We start from the raw sequence: 21084 nt of genomic DNA, 5'->3' as shown, positions 1-21084 counted from the left end.
TTGACACTCTGTGATGATGACAAATTGATTCATAAATCAAACCTGGTTTCCAACAATGTCTTCAGCGGTCAATCTAATAGAAGTATTTTCATTTTCAGCTGACTTTCAGCATGTCTCAGCAGGACACTTTATTTTCACCCCCATGTGGAAGCTATTCGTCTAAAAAGGAAGAACGATAATGATTTTTATCTCTGGAAGAAAGCTGTCATGTCATGAATTAAGATGTGGACCTATAACCAGAATGTGAAGACTGGGGTGGTCAAACAACTTTGTGTGGAATTGAGTTCACACTGTGTGGATTAAGCTAGATTGTAACTCCAGATTGTTCACCAAGACCCTGCACTGGTTCAAAATGATCAAATTTATGTGTGCTGCTGACTACTTAATACCAAAGTAGTTATAAGTAATGACATCGCTCACTGGTTACTGTGGACTTTGTATGTTCTCTTCATGTCTGCATAGGTACTCCAGCTTCCTCCCACAGTGCAAACACATCCACATGGTTAATTGGTGATACTAAATTGACAATAGTAATACATTTAAGTGTGAATGCTCATCTGTCTCTCTGCATTAGCCCTGTAATAGATTGTGGAACTGTCAAGGGTGTATCCCAGCTGTCACCCTATGACAGCCGGGATAGGCTGCAGCTCTAAATTGGACAAGCAGAAGAAGACGGATGGATATTTGTCTACAATGATATATTTGTTTCAAAAAACTGAATAGGAGCTGCTAAATCTGACCAATGGATCATGTCACTCTTATTAATTACAGGCTATGTGTTGCTGATTTAGCGCAGTGGTTTCCATATAGCCTATAATTTAATCAACAACGCTAATTGTAGGTTAGAACAAAGACTCCCCGACGGAAGAGTAACCTTCCCAGCCTGATCATTGCTACGCATTCAGTCATTTCATTTATACCAGTGTGAACACAAAACAGTCCTCTTTAGGGAAAGCTTCAGTTTCCATTGTAAATTACTGTTATTAAGAACCCCAAATCCCACCCCATTCCTATCACATCTCATTTTAATATATTGAACGGTGTGGCTTTGACGATGCCAGATCTAAAGAACAGATTATAGGCTATGCATTTGTCCAGTTTAATTTTTTACACCAATCTCAAGGCTCTTTATATTATAAGGTAAAGACCATACAGTATCAGAAGGAGAACCCTAATAACAAAATTATCCCCTGTAAGCAAACACTTGGTAATGGTGGGGAGGAAGAACTCCCTTTTAAGAGTGAGAGACCTCTGGCAGAACCAGGTTCAAGTGAAGCTGCTACCTGTTGCAGCCATTTGGGGGTTGAGGGGAAAAAGAAGAGAGACAAGACGAGACCTTTGCCATTTCTAGTTCAAGGGTCTTCACGCAGCCCAGCTTGGGCATAAAAAATAGAGGGTCCATCAGGTTTTGTCTGGTCCCCACTACCAGTACTCAACAAGCTTGGATCTAAAGTTACACGATCTGCTGCTGGCTCTGTTTTATTTTACTGTAAGTAGAAAGTAAAGCAAGCACTACAAAATCAAATCAGAAGAAATCACACAGACAGTTTCCAATGGATTTTATCAAAAAGGGCAAGAGGAACGACTGCTTTTCCAGTCTTATAAGAAGCTAGTTGATGTTGCTTCAGCAGTGACAAGTTGTTTCAGAGGCTAAGTGGCTGACAGTTTTTTCAAGTAGCAGAATTCCCTGTGGTGGCCTCTCTCATGTCTTGTCATTCCTCTCCTACTTCCTGCCCACCCATCCTCTCAATTTCTCCCTTTCCTCCCCCCTTTCCTCTCCCTGTCTTTCCCCTCCTGTATCTTCTTCTCGTTTTCTGTCCACATCGTCTTTCCTCGCGCTTTCATCACGTTCCAGGGGGTTTAATTTGCCAGAGTCTACATGGGGAACGAGCTCTTCAGCTAAGGAGCAGAGGAGTTGTGGAGTGCAGCGAGTGAATTGTAAATGGGTGGATGGATAGAGACTGAATAATTAAAAGAAGCTAAGGCAGACGGGAGTGCTTTTGAGCAATCTGACAGCTCTCAAGTTCAGTTCATTTTATAGTAAGTGTGATTCAGGGATTCAGGTTGGTATAACCTGCCATACGTAAATGCTTGAGTGAATTTCCATGCATATGCATTACTGTGTGCACTCAAACATCCATGTCTAATTATTGTCCAGGCGTGAATAGGCAGGTTTGTAACAGCCTAAGAGGAAGCCCGTTTGTTTTCCTCCTGCGTTCCTGCAGCTAAATCTGATAGACACAGACAAAACTGCCTGCTCGCTTGATGTATTCAAATGGCTTTGGTGAATTGAATGAATAATAGATGGTGATTGTATGGGGGGGGGTGTCTTCAGTATGATAGGGATTGGTGACAGGAAATGGGGCTGTCTAAAGCAATAACATCAAAGCTCATTTTGACTGGACAGTAGTTATGAAAAAAAGAAAAGAAAAATGGTAAAAGACTTGTAGCTGTCAACATGCCAGCCTGTCTCACTGTTACCTGTATTAATGAAAGGCTGAACAGCTCTGTAACTGTCTCTTTATGGCAAATTTAAGGCAACAACATGCTTAAATAATAGATATAAAATTAAATTAATATCCTGAGGTTAGAAATTGTTTTTTATAAAAGTTAAAGAAAAGGATTTATAAAAGGAGTTGCCATACTATAACAATGTTTGACAGTGCACACAGAAACGTCTGACAGAACCAGGGTGAGGGGAGGGAGACGGGACAAAAGACACTTTGAACCCTCAGGTTTGGGACTGTGGTCTTCTCCACAATGGTGGTCTTTGTTTTTAAGGATTAATATCAATATCTACTACAAAAAACACACAAAAAATAGTTATTTTAAAGAGGACGAGAGGTGATGAGGAAGAGGTGAATTTGCAGTGCATGACAAAGTTAGACCACCACCCATTATAAGGTTCATGCCACAACTGGTTTAAATTATGTATTATCAAAATGATTTATTTATGTTTCTGTAATAGTTAATCCACCGGTGTGCACAAGCTGTTTAATTTTTAATGATAAAATATTTTCAAATTTTTACTATTCTTTTTTTTTTTTAAAAGCAGGAAAATTGTATTTAATTAAATAGCACATATTTTTTAATTAAGATGCCAATTTTTGTAAACAGAAAAATTAGTTTTATTGGTTGGATGTCATGCTTGAATAATTTGACTTCTCAGATGAGTTCAGATGGTAACTTTGTGTGTGCACTGTTTGTACGTGCAGGGTGAGAACATTGCTATGCATATATTTGTGAATGATGGCCAATGACTGTATGCATAGGAGTCGTTATTGGCTCAAATGGTATAAAATTAAACTTTTAGTTGAAGATGATGCACAACTTCTATACTTTTCATTGTATCTAGCAGCACAGCAGAGGTAACCCCAAGATCAGCCAGCTGTGAAGTATGCTGACATCATAAGGACAAAGACACAAAGAGAAAAGCAGTATTTATGGTTTCTGTGCAGACAATAAAGACATATGTAGTAATCAAACAGAAAATGGGCGACACGCCCCACACTCTGCCAAGAACCTGCTTTCCCTCCACTACACCAAAATGCTCTCAGCAACACATCCTGTGCTGCAGGACGTTTTCTGAGGTCACATGATTGAATTCAGTTTGATCATATTGCAACCTGCAAGTTTGAACTTTACTGGGAAAAGTCACCAGAACCTGCTGATATTTTCTTTTTTCTGTGTGCGTGTTTGTGTTTGGGTTGTGTCACAAGATACAGCAGTGATGATGATAGGGTAATCAGGTTGCTGATGTGGCTGCCTGCTTGCAGAATAGGTCAGAGACATCAATCATAGAAACGTTCACAATGCAGGCCTGCCGGGAGACCGTTGGCGCTGTGTGTTTATGTGCGCACGTCTCGGAGCGACAGGCGCAGATGTTTTTGTGTACGCCTTTTGCATTCACTCATACTGGGTGGGGCTCGCTGTCTAATTACAGAAATTTGTGTTTGTCCAGTTGAAAAACGTATTCACGATGCACCAAAGAGCAGCATCACACATGCAGATAGCTGAACCAGAACTGTAGCATCATATGTTAAAACTCGACACTGGACAGTCAGAGGAAAATAAACAACAAGAAGCATCATGGGGCACAAACCAAGGCAGCTCACTCACTGTATTTACAGCAGTATTTACTTTAAGGGAATAATTTTGTATTTTGTATATATTTTCTTTACTTTATCTTCCTTTAAGAGGTTTGTAGTGCAGTGTGCTTGTAACAGTCCAATTCAACTACAATACAAACAATGGCAGTAAGAATCATAGTCTTAAATAGCTCTAATATAGCATCATTATCACTTTGACCTTCAGATCAATCTACTGTCCATAAAGTACAGGTCAGAGGTCAGATGTCACATGATATTTAAAATCTTTACGCAGCACTTTCTATTTGTTGACAATACACAGCACACTTGTAAGAATCGTAGTTTCTAAGTTATGAGGCTTTTTGTCAGTTTTCAACCAATAAATCATGAAGTTGACCTTGAAGACCTCGGTGAATATAAGCCACTCTACACCTCGAAGTCTGATCAGAATCACTGAGTGAGTGTGTGAGGCATTCCCGAGCCAGCTGGACCACAGCATGGTTATATTTAAGTTCAGGACTTTTTGGGTGGGCAGAGATGTTAATCTGAGCAGTAAGAAGAAATGTGGACGAATTTCAGTAGTTTTGACTGAAAACTGGTGTATCTCCGGCATGTTCTTGAAAAAGGAGCATTTCTATGGGTTGAATTGCGGTTTGACCTGTTAGCTGTTGGAATGCATGCTTATTACTTACCAAGGGAATTTGTCTATGATGTGGATTGTTAATCGATCCAGCCTCTGAACCTCTTACTGGCCATGCAGCTGAATACTTTCTCCAACATATTCAAGTTCCACTGCCACAAGGACAGCCACAGAAAATCTTCCCCACCTCTTACCGCATTCGTTTTACATTTAACCTCCTTATATCATATTAGATGTTGATTCATGGAAGTCTTCACTTTTTTAAATTTTCTATGTTATTGGCTGCTGCACTACAGTCACTTCCCAAGCAATGTTCCCTCTAATTTTTCATGTGTCTGAGCGAACACACAAACTCCCTGAGCGGTCTCCTGGACCCCTGTGAGCAACATTAGACGTGTGCACTGTGGTCACGCCAGCATTGAATCCATCCAAGTTACACGGTTTGTTAAAATAATCAAATTACAGCATTTACATTTATATTAGACTACTTTTAATTAAGTGCTTTAGCCCACTTACAATGAAAATTTAAAAAAATCTTGTTCATGACCTGTGTAGTATGTTAACACTATTGGAAGTAAAAATAACTTGAACTCCAATTTGGAAAACACAACTTTTTTTTATAAAGCTCTGACTTGTATTATGAGTCTGTGGTCTGGGAGAGAGTCCTGTAACTCTGTCTGCAAAATACAGTATATAATGAGCAATTATTAATTATATAGTTACTTCTTCAAAAAAGTAACTGAGTTTTGGAAACAACAAATTTTTTTGCAGCTATTTACCTAAAAATGCAGCCACGGCAGTTTTTTAAATAAACATTTCAAACTATTTACAGAACAATCAGCTGTTCTGCATCAAATCTGATGCCACACAAATTATTTGTGCCACTCCGAAAAATAATTTCTGTCCACTATGAGATAAAGGAGAACAACAGCCTGATACCTGCAGGCCTGACAACACTGCTGTAACACCTGTAACATTCAGCAGTCGCCTCATTGTTCTGACACACCAACAAAACTATTGACTACACTACACACTAACTACACACTAACTACACAAGACAACACACTAACTTTAGACTCCAAACACGCTAAACGTCGCAAATCTCTCACATCTCAAAACACAGCTGTAACTCCTAAAACTTCCCCCTTCCTAAACAACTAAATGCCATATTGCCATATCATTTTTGATTGGTCGACACGGTACTTTTTTCGACCAATAGGAAAGGGTGGGGGGGGGGGGTTGTTTTGTCTTTCTCACAGGCGGAAAGTGCTTTCGAGCGTTTTCCTTATAAAATGCCGTTTTTACCGTTTCTTCCCGCAGTAAATATAAACAGCGATAGTATTCAGGAAAAAACAAACACTGCATATATTTTTTATCATAACTCAGGTTTTACGTGGCCTATCAACACAATTTAAAAACTGGTATAAAGTCCACACTTTTTCTGTCAGTTGTTCCGTCTGTCCAGCAGTGCGCGATTGTGCACGCGCGCAGCTTAGAGGGAACATTGTTCCCAAGTATATTTCTTATCTCTTATCCCTTTGATAGACTGCGATGATCAGTGGAGACGTGGTTAGTGCAATCACCTCATATTAAAAAGGTCCTGGGTTCAAATGCAGTCTGGGGAGTTTGCTTCTTCTCCCCATGTCTGCGTGGAATTTCTCTGGGTATTCGAGCAATAGGTGTGAATGGTTGTCTCCCTGCCTCTCACCTTATGTCAGATGGGGCAGGTTGAAGGGATTAACATGAAGGGTGTCATCCAGCAAGAGTATGCCCTCAGCTTGCCTGGTACATTGCCAGATTACAATCAATTACATCAGTCGTTGACTTTGCTCAAATTATATGCCACGAGCTTGACTTTTTTTTTCCTTTAATGAAGCCCTTAGCATCATTGGAGTGGTGGAAGAACAGGGACGCTTTATTCAGCCTCGTTATCTGTTTGAACACAGATTTAATATGGCAGTTTATATTCAATATGTTAAAGCAGGATTTAAAGGCAAGCATGCATGGTCCTCCGATAATGAATCCTCCAACACTGAGGACCTCTGTCCTCTCTTACCAAGTCATGCATGATTTTTGCTGAGCTCTGTCTCATAGCTTCCAGCTTGTTTCAAAGGTTCAGGGCTATATGAGCTCAAAGAGCGTCTATGCTAAATCAGTGCTTACACATCTAGTCCCAGTGATGCCAACAGGGAATCAGCAGCCTGTGTTATCTGCATTTGATTTCCTCTCATGGCGCTATTGCTTTTGTAAGCATAAGGTAATAATTAGTTTATGGTTATTGCACCTCATATGAATAGGATGAGCTCAGCCTGTCAGTTTGTCATATTGCAGCCAATGTAAATGGCATTATGCTGAGCAGTGCTGTTTGAATCTATTTAAACCATATTTATTGGAAAGATTTTCCTTTCTTCTGAAGCCTCACACATGAGTTGTTTTGTGACCACATGGTGGAAATGTAATGTATGCCATGGATACTTATTCTTGCTTTTATACTGATCTGAACAAAGTTGATTAAGCATAACTTAACCTGAAGTGTGTACCTGGAAACACAGGGCTACTGTAACCCTACCAATATGGTGAACTGTATAGTATATAAGCCAGACACAGAGTTTCTACAATTCTAACAAGTTTAAAAGTCAGCATTTGACCACGTTTATTCTTCATCACAGTCTGAACTCTTAGGCAGCTTTATTGTAATTTCTTTAAGTAGTCTTCAGGAATAGTTCTCCAGGCTTCTTAAAGAACATTTAAAGCTCTTCTCTGGATTATGGCTGCGTTTTGTTCTGTTCTCTGTCAAGATGATCCCCCTCTGCTTCGGTAGTGTTAAGGTTCATCCTCTGGGGAGGCCAATCCATGACTGATAGTCCTTAAAATTGTCCCACTTTGTTTTCCACTTACTTTTTTACTGGATTTGCAGTGTGTTTGGTATCATTTTCATGAAAAATCCAAGGCCAATTTTTACGTTTTTGCATTGATAATTCCAACAACAATGAGTGAAATGTGGCCTCAAACCATGACTGCAACTCCACCATGTTTTACTTGTCCTGCAAACACTCAGTGTTGTTTTCTCTTGGCCTCCTCCATGTATGATGATGATGATTTGAAGTGAAGCCTTTAATCCCTTTTTCACTTCCTTAAGAATGCCTTCCTGAAACTCTTCCACTAAGATGAGGCTACAGTGAAAGAGAAACTAAAGGGCCAGATGTATCTATTGGGTCCTACGTGAGGTCCTTGAAGGATTTTTTCCTGTTTTTTTATGGACATGACTTTCAGATACTTTTTAGGGCTTTTCAGATTTCCCACTTGGCTAAAGAAAATAAACTGGTCAGGTACATGGGCTGGACTGTAAATGATTGAAAAAGCAGCTAATGTACAAAGAAAAACACTGATAGACCTTCAGAAAGCCTGGATGACTATTACTCAAGATTATTTTAAAAATAGAAGAAAGTCTGGCTGCTTGGAAATAAAATACACAAAAATGAAGTGTGGCTCAAGACTTTTGCACATTACTGTAAAAATTAAAAAAGAATATGTGAAATCAACAAAATACACAACATAAATGCACGTCACGCTCCAAGAACTGTATAAAGACTCCTCACTAATTAGATCTGGGATCCTCAGTCTTCATTTACTGTCCTTGTTTCCTTCCAAACCTTTTACTGCTGTTGTCTTTGGTCTTCACCCTCGACCTGCAGATAATTAAATGTGCTTCCTCTTAGGCTGTTACAGGCATCACAAGCTTCATGATACTTTACTAGTAATGTGTTAGAAAGAGGGCTTGGCTCAGTATTTCAGACTTGACCTATAAAGTAGACCTCCTACGTGCATCTGGAGACTGAGAGCTGTCATGACACCCTGACTGTGGACAGCATTATTTTTAATAACCTTCAATCTAAAGATTTTTTTAATAAGCCTTAGAGTCAAGAGTCTTGTTTGCAACTTCAGGGAGGATATACAGCAGTGCTCAAGAGTCAACAGACTCACAACAACATATTAAAATTATTATTTTAAGCTAGCTTCATCAATAGGTGATTATTTTAATTTGTTATTGGAAGCAATTATCCCTCTGCTCTAACACCACCACCTCAAATCTATTATCTATTTTGTGTTTACATGCAGACATCGAGTTATATCAAAATATTGCTGCAACTATTTAGCAATTAAAGCTATTTACAGAGGTAGACAAACAGCTATGTTGCCAGGCAAGGCTGCTAATCACATGAAAAGTTAAACAGATCAAAGATTTGGAGTCGATTCCAAGTGTTGAAGTAATAACTAAATAAATAAACTATTATTATATGTTGGTTCAGTGAAGGAGGCCACCAATATGCAAAAAATAAATAAGCAAATGAGGAGTGGCCAAATCAACAATCCAGTACATTCCTAAAAAGAATGAATGGACTGGCCAGCTCAGCAACACTAGAGAAAGACCAGAGAAGAGAAATGAAGATCACAAAATCCTTTCCTTGGTTAACAAAAACAACCTTACAACATCTAATCAAGTCAAGAACAGTCTCAAGGAGATAGGAGCATCATTATCAAAGTCTACAATCAAGACTTGTCTTCCTGAATGGAAATACAGAGGGGTTACAACAGTGTAAATCTCTGCTTCCACTGAAGAATAGGAAGACCAGATTGACTGGAAAGGCGAAGTATAGAGAAGTACAGAAACAGCTCATGATCATCTGTCAGAGTGAATACAGTATTATGACATAGGCACCTATTGCTGTTAGTGCAGCCATCGTGGTCTCTAGTGTTTATTGATGATGAGACTGCTGATAGAAGCGGCAGGATGAATTGTGAAGTGTACCAGGCTATGCTCTCTGCTCGGATTCAGCCCAACGCTGCAAAAGTGATCACACAGAGCTTCAGTGAAAATGGATAATGACCCAAAGCAAAGTGCAAAAGCTACCCAAGAGTTTCTCACAGCAAAAAAGTAGAATATTCTTCAACAGCCAAGTCGGTCACTTAATCTCAGTCCAATAGAGCAAACTGAAGGCAGAGAGACCCACAAACAAGCTGCGGTAAAGTTCTAGCAGAACTTCTTGAGGGAGGAAACAGCATTTGGTGAGGCCCATGTATAAAAATGCTAAACACGTAATGCGATACTTGGAATATGGAATATGGGATACCTTAAATTAACTGAAAGTCTGCAGTTAAACACACCTTGGTTGCAATTATCCAAAAACCTATGGACCTAACAGTAAAATTTTAGATTAACTTTCAGCATTAATAATGTAGTGTCCCATTCAAACAAACCTCTTATTAAATAAGAGTATGATCAGAGCTCAATAAGCCAAACTACACTGGCTTATTTAGTATGCATGGAACTGTGAACATGCAAATTAAAGCCCGCTTCCACTCTCAGCTGCTTGCTTGCAGGCTGCAACTCTCCCTGTATAAGTTCTTTTGCTTTATGGCGTTAGACAAAGCACCAGTAAATATTGCAGAAGTTTGAGTTTACATAGATATTGTTTAGTTTGTACATCAAGCGGTTCTGAATACAGAGATGGTGCTGAGCCGCCTGGTCACATCCAATATCCACACAGCCTGGATATAATACAAGTTTTTGCAGTTTTCCTACTGATTGCCATTCATACTACACTAAAGTAATTAACCTCCAGATTTCTGTCTTTTAAACATTTACTTCTTACAATTTAAGCCCAAAGAGTCGGTTTTAGGGTTTTTTTTTACTCATACTTGAAAGCAAGGTTGGCTTTCTGTAGCAAAACAACGCTAGTGACCTTCTCTATATGTGTTTTTGAAAACACTTCAAGTAAGTGCTCCACAGCTTAGCGAAGAAATAAAGCCCTAAAATAGCAAAGCTATGTATTTCTTAAAACCCCAAGGTTAGGCCGTGAGGAGTGCTGGGTCTTTATCCTGCTTTCACAGTAAACAAACATCTTTAATTAATTCAGGCTTGAACTGCTATTTTCATGCAACACATGGTGACACTAATCATAAATGATAATAGTAACTGCTCCCGCTAATCCTTCCATACATTTGTAATTAACTGGGGGAAAGTTTATCTTCATGAGTACAGGGACGACTTGAATTATTCTTAGGGAACAGAAAAAAGAAACATTTTCTGCAGTGTCAAGAATTTGTAGCTCCGTGACACGCACATGCACGCAGAGACACACACTCACACAAACACATGCACAGACACACAGAGCTGAACAGTCAGAAAAGGGACAGTTGTGTAGGCAGGGTGGCAGATTAATTTGTGGAGTGGATGGTGTTGTGTGTGTGTGTCAGGGGTTGGAAAGAGAGTGATAGAACAACAGACAAACAGACTGACAGTGCCCTGTGCCAATGGAGGAGTCGGCTATGTGCAGCAGCAGCTCGGTGCTGTAGAGCTTCTGTTGATGCTGTACTCCAGGCTTTTCCACTCAAGAGAAACACGGCTATAAAGAAACAATATAGAGCGGATGATCGATACACTAGCAAATGCTGACACAGTGGATGGACTCGTCTGTCAGCTTTCTTGCTGTCATTTCTCTTCATCTTGCGCTCCCTTTCTTTGACAGTCTGTTTTAGTTGATGGGAAAATGGACACATAAGTCCGTCCACTGCCTACAGGCCAGGAGCTTTCAACAAAGCTGATAAACCAGTGCTTGGCTGATGTAATGGGACATGACTGCATAAATAGAAATGACAGAACAAGAACACAACCAAAAATAAGTGATGTGCAGTGACACAGTGTTGCAATTTCCATCTCTGTCTTTTCTAGTCACATTTAGGGTTCACAAGTACAAGTCTGCTGTGTGTACATGGAGCTACGGTTACAAGGGATATAAAGGCATCTGGGGGGTTTTTATGTTAAGTGTATTATCACAACATTCACTAATTCTGTTTCTGAAATACTTCTGTTAGAGCTAAAATATAGTGAAATGGCTCCTGACAGCTTGCCTTGATAACTGAATAAGATCAAACATATAGTTTATTACAGCATAGGCAAAACGGTTGTTTTTACATAAAATATTCATGTAGATATGTAACGTTATCGGTGCTGGAAAAACTTCAAGTATAATAATATCCCCCATCTGAAACAAGAACTTAATGCAAATAAGATCAGTGATCACTTCTTAAATTAGGTAGATTTAAGAAGGTATTACTGTAGGTAGACCCTACAGTAACACATACAGAGGAAAACCCAACAATCATATGACCCCCTATGAGCAAGCACTTTGGCAACAGTGGGAAAGAAAAACTCCCTTTTAACAGGAAGAAACCTCCAGCAGAACCAGGCTCAGGGAGGGGCGGGGCCATCTGCTGCGACCGGTTGGGGTGAGAGAAGGAAAACAGGATAAAAGACATGCTGTGGAAGAGAGACAGAGATTAATGACAAGTATGATTCAGTGCAGAGAGGTTTGTTAACACATAGTGAGTGAGAAAAGTGACTGAAGAAGAAATACTCAATGCATCATGGGAATCCCCCAGCAGCCTGCACCTATTGCAGGTTCTATGGTTCCATATAAGAGGGGCCTGAAAGCTGAAGGCTCTGCCTCCCATTCTACTTTTAAATACTCTAGGAACAACAAGTAAGCCTGCAGTGTGAGAGTGAAGAGCTCTAATGGGGTGCAGGGGTACAATACTACTAGGTCATTGAGATGAGATGGGGCCTGATTATTTAAGACCTTGTATGTGAGGAGCAGGATTTTGAATACAATTCTGGATTTAACAGGGAGCCAATGAAGGGAAGCCAATATAGAAGAAATATGTTCTCTCTTTCTAGTCCCCGTCAGGACTCTTGCTGCAGCATTTTGGATCAACTGAAGGCTTTTCAGGGAGTTTTTAAGACATCCTGATAATAATGAATTACAGTAGTCCAGCCTAGAAGTAATAAATGCATGAACAAGTTTTTCAGGGTCACTCTGAGACAGGATACTTCTAATTTTAGAGATATCCCCCACACCATTACACCACCATGCTCTCATACTGTTTATGGCAAATTCTGACCCTACCATCCAAATGTTGCCGCAGAATTCAAGACTCATCAGACAACCTAATGCTTTTTCAATCTTCTGTTGTCTCATTTTGGCAAGCACCGTGTGAACTGTAGCTTGAGTTTTTTGTTCTTAGCTTAAAAGAGGCTCAGTCGGTGTGGTCCCCTGCTCCTGTGGTCCATCTGCTTTAAGGTTCAACAAAGAAATGCGCTTCTGCATACACTGATTGTAACAAGTGGTTATCCGAGTTACTGCTGCTTTTCTATCAGCTCAAAGCAGTCTGGCCATTCTCTTTTGACCTCTGGCATCAACAAGTAATTTTCACCTAGAGAGCTGCTGCTCACTGGATTTTTTCCCTCTATTTCAGACTATTCTCTGTAAACCCTAGAGATGGCCATGGGGGCAAATCCCAGTAGATCAGCAGTTTCTGAAATCCTCAGACCTCACTCTGTCTGGCACTAATAACCATGCCAACTTCAAAGTCACTTAAATCACCTTTCTCCTTCCACTGTGATGCTTGGTTTAAACTTCAGCAGACAGTCTTGTCTACATGTCTAAACTGCTGAAATGTGATTTATTAATTAGATGTTTGTATTAACTTACCCAACAAAATCTCCAGCGAGTATATTTTTATACTGATGTGGCTTAACATGCACCGCCCCTTTTAACTAAACAGAAAATATACTAAAACAGACACACATTCTAGGGGTGTCCAAATTCATGGGCTGCATCCTCCTGAGGACCCGGCCTTCGCGGTCTACGTGGGCCGGGTCCTCAGAAGGTCGGGTAGGCCGGAAGTGAGCGGCTGTGAAATTGGACGGTCTAGCCTTCTGATTTGCGTCACCAGCTGTCTCGGTGCAGTTTAATAAACTCAGCCGTCTGCTCCTTGCTATCTAAAATATAACAGGACACTGGAGTAAACTCTCCACCATCTCACACTTCTGTTTAATCAGTTTTCTGTTTGACGTTTATTCAGCTGTGTGAAAACTATAACTTTAATCTCAGCCAAACCGATTTACTCATGAACAAATAAAACACTGAAAAAAGCCAAACAAAAACATTTTAAAGTTATCTAAGTGACTTATATATCATGTTTAACCTGAGTAGCGAAAGACCGCGGGGGGTTTGAAAACGATGTGCCGGGAGTTCGCTGTTATCGCCCCAGTTAGCTATCGAGCTGGTGGGTAATAGACGTCTCAGAAAACGTCGGAGCACTTTTGTAAATATGTGATGTCTTGATAAACCGAGCAGATATTTGAAGTTTACACAGCTACATTCTTGCCTGAAAATATCTTAAAAGTTTATTTTGTGACCCAGAAAAAGTAATAAATTGAAACTAAGTAGCTGCCGCCATTGTTGGAAACTGGAATTGGCTAGGCCGCCCTATGAATTCTGAGATATGGTGGGCCACGAAGGATACACCCGACCCATTCTTCAAATGGGGCGAAAAGTAGGACGCATTTGTCGGCTGCATTTGGAGAACTCTACGAATTTGGACAGCCTTCGTCGGGTCGCTGTAACGTAATTGGTCTACAAATGCGAACTCAGGAAGATGCAGCCTATGAATTTGGACACCTCCATTAGCACTATATCCACACCCTGACACTATGTAGCTAGTTAGCTCTGGGTATGTACCAGTTAGTCAAGTAACTGTGCTTGTTTTCTTATTAAAACTATTATTCTGAACTTTTAATTTGGGTTTGTTGACCATGCCTGATTTGTTTTTGGGGTAAAACCTTGAGGCCAACTCTTTCTTTCAGTCCCTCCTTAGCTAATGCTAAGTTGGTATTTAACTGTAGATACTGGGCTATTGCCTTGACTTGACAACCAGGAGATTAATCAGCAATCCCTTTTTTGAATTCTTTCTCCACTAGTCCTCCACATAAGAATTTATATTAGAGTTTTCGCCTAAACTGACCTCTAAACAACATCTTTAGCTTATATATGTGTACAGCATGAGAGAATTGAAGTAGCAATAGCCATATAAGACCCTGGTATACCCTTTAAGTCACTGCCTTGTGACTTAAGAAGATAATACCTCTGTGGATCTGCAGTCAGAGTCAATGAAAAACCCTGCATCACAATGATTATCAGTGCAGCTTTTGAACCATCTCTGATAAATGCATGTGTGGTGTACAAATCAAAACCATTTCCCTTGAAAAGCGATGAGACGCATTTGAATAAAAGACAAATGCAAAGAGAAAGGAAACTGAATAGCTCCCTTGTTGTCATCAAAGTCAGAGAAGCAACTCAAAGCAAAGCTACATAATTCTCATGAAAGAGCTCGAGCTGTAGGGACACGTCTTTCTAAGGCTCCACGGATAAAAAGCTTGCCGTATAATTGGGGATAATCAAATTCTCTGGAGTTCTGGCTGTGTGTTGGTGGCCTCACTGTTTGTAAAGATTACAGTCCTTCGTCATCACTCTGTCATCATTAATAATCGCAGTGATGTTGTTTCCACCTCTGCACAGTCTGCTGCTACAGCATCCTCTCATCACGCGTTTTCACAACCAATAATCTGGGTCTTTGGCATGGATCAGATTAGTTAGTTTGAAAAGATACCTGCTGTCAGTGATCCGAAAGAGCCACTCGCCTTTGGCTCTCAGAAAACTGTAGCTGCTGTTATCACACAGCCTCAGTCTGGACTCTGACTCTATATAGCTGGCCACCAAATACCCTTCTTTTTTCTCTTTCTCTAGTGGATGTGGCAGCAGAAAATTGCAGCTATAGCAAAGTTGGCCAGTGACATAAATCACTGGGACGAAGCACCATTGATAAGACCGTTCTATCTGAAAGTTAGGGACCAAACAGCTCCACTGATGAGACAGTGGAAGGATGGGGATTATGGCTAAAAAAACCAGTAAGGTAGTGGACTTAATTCTAAGTTAACACATCACCTTCTCTCAGTGATAACATCCTCAGTGCTGACTGATTACATGTTTTTGTTGCATCTTTGTCCTTCCTTTGCTGCACTTTTTCTTCCAGAAAAAAAGAGCTTGAAAGGGTGAAAGGTCAGTCCTAAGGAAGAAGGCACGCTGGTTAAATTTCAATTTTCAGCAAGCAGAAGGGGATTGCAGAGGCAGCCGCAGAATGGTCGTGTCTTTAGGGAACTGTGGGGCAATGAGATTCCTACTGAAGCCATTTAGAGTTGTATCAGGACTAGCCAATCACTGTGGCCACTGTGGAGCACTGAGGACCATCCATCACAGCGAAGGGAGCAGGGCCTGGGATGCCTCTGTCACTAGATAATGCATAGTGAGGAGGAGAGAGGGGAAAATGTCTCAAGAGGAGGGTGAATGTCCTCCACTGTCCTTAAAGGATGAGTCTTATTTCAGCCTGATGTAGTCTTTTACTGTAGGCGGGACCTGGATGGTGAAGCCAAGACAGAGACAAATTGGAAAACAGTCCATAAAAAAGGGGCAAAAAAAAGAACTTTAACAGATACCTCAAACCTTCCCACACTTGAGCAGTCGTGTTTTTCTTGAGGACTCAGCCAAACACCAGCAGCACCAGCAAGGCCCAATCACTGAGAGCCAGAAGGCTCAGTGTCCACCATCATCACCCAGGCTGGAACAGGTCCCAACACCCAGCCACTGGAACACTGGATTTGATTAATGCCCTCACTACTCCGACTGTTAGCGTCTGAGTGAAATGGAAAATCTGGGGATGAAAACAACCAGAACAAAAAAGAAGTAAATGAGCAAAGAATGGGTGCTTAGAAGAATTGTTTTCTCATGGGGATTTCCCAGCAGCAGCAGCAGCAGCAGCTGTCTTTAAACTGAAAGAGAGACCTGGCAGTGGGATGAGAGGTTACGTCCCATCTCTGCCAGAAAGAATTGTCTCGACAGAAAAAATATCCACCACAGAGATTAGAGTGATAATATTTCAGCTGAAATGGGGCTCTGCAGCCAATCTGAGTGCCAGCGAGAGATCAGAGAGAAAGGGAGAAAGAAGCACATGATGGGGGTGTTTTTTTTTTATGAGTCCAATATGAGCTCGATCAAGTTTATTATATTACCTAACAGTCAGAGTATATTTTATTTTATTATTGGCAATAACATCTTCCCCTATATAATATGATAAAAGCAGAAAAAAATCTAAGCCCTCTTTAATAAAAGTGTCTCTCAGGTAGGTGTCTCTTTTGTGTTTGCAAAGGGAGATACCATAGGAAAAAATAGATAATATAAAATAATATAACAGAGAAATTGGTACTTGTGTCCATGCCTAGAAATCTAAATAAAATCCAAAACCAAACTGCTTAAAATCTTAACATAGAACAGCTAGGAGCCAATACAAAATACTAAATATGCATTTTTATTTAATTATTTATATGCTAGTGATCATCATAGCATATTAGGTATAAAAGAAATATGGAAAACATTTCTTTAGGATTGGTACTTATGATAAATATTAAAGGCTTTAAACCTAGGCTAAAGTTTTGGAAGAGGTGTAAAGGTTGGCCTGTGTTAAACATCTGTGTCCAACTTGGCCCTGGTAAGTGTTCAAAAGTGGAATAAGCCTTTCTCCAACTTTCAGAGGGAACATCGTCAACATCAATCTCCAAACTGGAAGATCTGATTTTGATAGTGGAAATAGCCAGATGAAATTTCCAGCCAAGAAAAATACCAGGTTCAGCTGCCTTTTCAAATTTAATAAAATATACTTTTCAGTTTTTCTTTTTCAATCAAGCAACAAGCAGCAGATCATAGAAGAGGATTTGCATTGTTAAAAATGTTTTGCCATCAGTTTTTATTATTTTATTTTATTGGTGCTGATATGCTCTCCACACCTAAATATTACCATTAATCATTATATCTGAACAATCCCTCTCACCTCTGAACAGTCGACACAAAAACCAATGCCTTCATAGCTGCTTGTGTTGTGCAGTTTCTGTTTTTGTGTTGCCTGGGCAGTAAGCATAGATTGCATAATAAATATTCAGGTAGCAGCCATGATGCCACCATTAGTTTATAATTTACCTTGTTGAAGCCTCAAGTTTTTGGCTTTCACCTTTTTTTGGCACCAGAAAGGATTATATTTGGAAGAGCAGGCGGACTGCTAATTGCTGCTGCCATATAAATATAACAGTGCTTGAATTTCACTTATCAGAAAATCTTGAGCACAAACTTCTTACATGGTCTGTAAAAATAAAATGAACTTCACAGCAATCCACATCATTTATCAGATTTAGCATTAAAAGTGCTCCAGAAAGTACAAACAATACAGACACAGTATTGTTTGTATTGTGTTGCTAGCTGAAGCCTAGCAGAGCGCTAGCTTATAAAGATGCCTGTCTTGATACCCACAAAAAGCTACCAGACCTTAATGCATATTTTAAATGTGTGACTTAAAGTTTTAATACAATTTAAACAAACAAAAAAAGAAAATAAACAAATCAACTCTACACATGAGAAGGGAATTAGCTACCCACCTTAGCTAGCTAAGGGCTAAAACTGTTTTATCTTCCAGGCCATAAACATATAGAGCCTATGAAAACTGATTTACTTTAGGGTTCAGCACAAAATGGCCATTCAGAACTGCAAATTTCAGAAACTAGTAGTATAGCGTAAAATGTATTAATTGCATTATAGCATTAATTTTCTGTTACTACTTTTTGGGGGGGGCACAGATGTTAATTTGCGATGTGCTAGCTTAGTGGCTGGAGGTTAGCGACAGCAGTTGCCTACTCCAGACAGGATGTATCTACTAAAAACTCCAAATGTGTTGTCTTACTAGGCTAGTATGGACTCCGACAGGAGTAGATCAGCTTTGAGTAAAAAGGCTGAAATCAGGTGCTTTTAAAACAACAGTTTTTAAAACTTTTTTTGTTACTACACATATTAAATACAAAAAATGTGACATGCAAGTAGAGAAAAGTGTCATTTGATGCAGTGGGTTGATGAACAAAAGCAATGTAATGACTATAGTCACAAAGTGTCACTGATTATATGTAACTAAATAAAAATTTTGAAAAACTAAATAATCATATCTACTCTGGCTAGCTACCGTCAGTGCATGTCGGGAAAATTCAAACACTGAGGTCACATCGGCTGCGTAGTTGGTAATTTGTTTGGACAGTTGCATTGTCAAACAGCAAATTATAGAAAATTGCTTTGGGGAGCGTTTGATTCTTTTTTCCCATAACTCTACTCGACAGTCCACCTGGACTGCTGTTTGAAATAACGTGGCTCTGATTCAGGTCATTCCACTGAACATGCACTGAAATATTTAAAGCACATGCTGAAAATTACGCTGCATGTTTTCCCCTTCGTAAGGGCACCAGAGACATTAACTGCCTGGTGTTCCTATCTAGTAGTCACCCAAAATGACTTCATCTCTTTCATTTTGGTACCATTTCTACAGTTAACATCTGCCTGTGACTTTCATTTCCATTACTTGTTTGAGTGTCTGGATACCAGTCATCTTGCTTTAAAACAGCAGCATTATCTTGTACATGGGGATGTTTCTACATTCGTATGATTTATTATTACATAGGAAAGATGGACTTTACTAGCCATGGCTGTGAACGGGATTATAGGACTTCCCGATTGTCCTCCCAGCCAAAGCCTATGTACTCCTACTGAACACACATAGTCTGTATGTGCCACATATTAAAATAAGAAAAAATGTGCAGCACTCGCTTTGGGTTGTGACTCCAGGTGATGGTGACTGTGCTGAATCTTATTTTACTTGTCCTAAAAATTTTCCTTGCCCTATTTCTCTCTTTTGTTAGGTGACTGAGTTGATCTGTAATTTTCCGTGCCCTGGGGAACTTTCAGTCTGTCATGTTTCACCACCAAACTGGATGCACTCCATGGGCAATTGTAAGGGTGAGGAGTTCATGCACTGGTAATGAATGATCCTTTGGCTTTTTTACTCAGTACAGTAATGACTGCCTAGCCCAGAAAAGTGAAATAAAACAGCATTTCTTGCCTGGCAGTATATATACTGTGTAGGATTTCCATGCACCTGACTAGTCCTGAAAGACGCTCTACCTCAGCTGACCCTCAGAGTGGGATGGAAAGGAAAAGTCATTTAGTGTTGCGGCGCTCCTCAGGATGACTCACTCCTCCTCTGCCAGAACCAGATGAGAGGGGAACTTCCCTCCTTTCTTCCTTCAGCAGCTCATGTCTGTCCACTCTTTCCTCAGTGTTGACGTTTCCACAGCACGATGAGCGCCTGGGTTATATTTATGTCCTGCTTCTTTTCCTTCTCCCAGCAGTGTGTCAGACACATTTAAATTAAAAAAAGGGACGGGTATAAAATGAAGCAAGAGGGTAAAAATAATGGGGGGAAAGTAATCTGGAGGGAAATTGTATTTCCAGCACTGTACGGCTGCAGGATTATTTTATCGTTGGATGTGCCTCGGTGCTACAACGCTGCTTCCAAGCACCTGTCTCATATTGGAGAGTGACGCTCTGCCTCCCAGTGTTTTACACTCCATCATTCCTGTGGCAAGCAAAGTGCTGGCAGAGACTTTTACAGCTATCTGTTCCATCTCCTGAGCTGGCACGGCACCTAAACACATCCTCTCCAATGCATATACTGCTACATTTAAACCACCTTTCTACTACATCTGAGCCTAGCAGACAGCTGTGTTTGTGACTATCATGCCGGGTGCGAAAACATCATCTGTTCAACAGTGTCTTGATATATGCTGAATTATGAAAACACTTCATTTCCTTGGTTTGATTCATGTAACATCCTTTCTTTGCAAGGCTGCGGTTCAGCAGAGAGAAGGATGGTTAAATCATTTGCTCATGAGACAGGACATCAGTCCCACCCAGAGTTCTGGCCTCACATCTTTGGGTGTTTACAATCTCTATAAAATACTTCAACATACTCCTTTGTCATGTAGGTGCCTGGTTTCGGGAGAAAAAATAACGAAAATAAAAAAGTGATCGGCGCAAAGAGGCAAAGGAAAGACGAGATCTGGAAATGCAATGATACTGGTGAAAAGAAATCACATAGCATGAAATGAGCAGAGAGGACCATACGGCTGATTTTGCTGTGCACAGTAAAATCTGGCTGTAGGAAATTCTGGCTAGAAATTGAAATTTTCTTTTCAAACCACTAGATTGATCGTTGTTGGTGGTAGTGTTAGGGGGTGGGACAGATGCATGTTGTTTTGTCAGGTACGCATCTGTCACGGTGAGCAGCTGCTGGCCTTAGCTAATAGATAAATTGCAAGCTTTGCAGCATACTCAGTCATTTTATCCTTGTGATTTTAAACTGGAGTCAGACAACAGACATTAAACAATTACAAATTCTCATTCTCTGATCTCACTCAAATACTAAAGCATTAAACATGAAGCTTGTGAGAACATCGTATTACAGACAAGTTAGCTTACTGTGTTTTTTTAGTTACTATGCTGATACACAAACCTCTGCAAAGTTTACTCTCGA

At 40.1% G+C, this 21084-nt stretch overlaps 1 long non-coding RNA gene across 1 annotated transcript; it reads right to left on the bottom strand.

The window, feature by feature from the left end:
- Positions 1 to 15777: 15777 nt before the first annotated feature.
- Positions 15778 to 18226, bottom strand: LOC112847787 (uncharacterized). The gene is made up of 3 exons (XR_003221577.1): positions 18110 to 18226; positions 16124 to 16338; positions 15778 to 16043 (listed from the first exon to the last, which is right to left on the bottom strand). It is a non-coding gene; the product is annotated as an uncharacterized LOC112847787 (long non-coding RNA).
- Positions 18227 to 21084: the final 2858 nt, after the last annotated feature.

The sequence above is a fragment of the Oreochromis niloticus genome, linkage group LG9 (assembly GCF_001858045.2).
Source record: "Oreochromis niloticus isolate F11D_XX linkage group LG9, O_niloticus_UMD_NMBU, whole genome shotgun sequence".
Classification (NCBI taxonomy): Eukaryota; Metazoa; Chordata; class Actinopteri; order Cichliformes; family Cichlidae; genus Oreochromis; species Oreochromis niloticus.
This window is presented reverse-complemented; position numbering and strand designations above follow the sequence as displayed.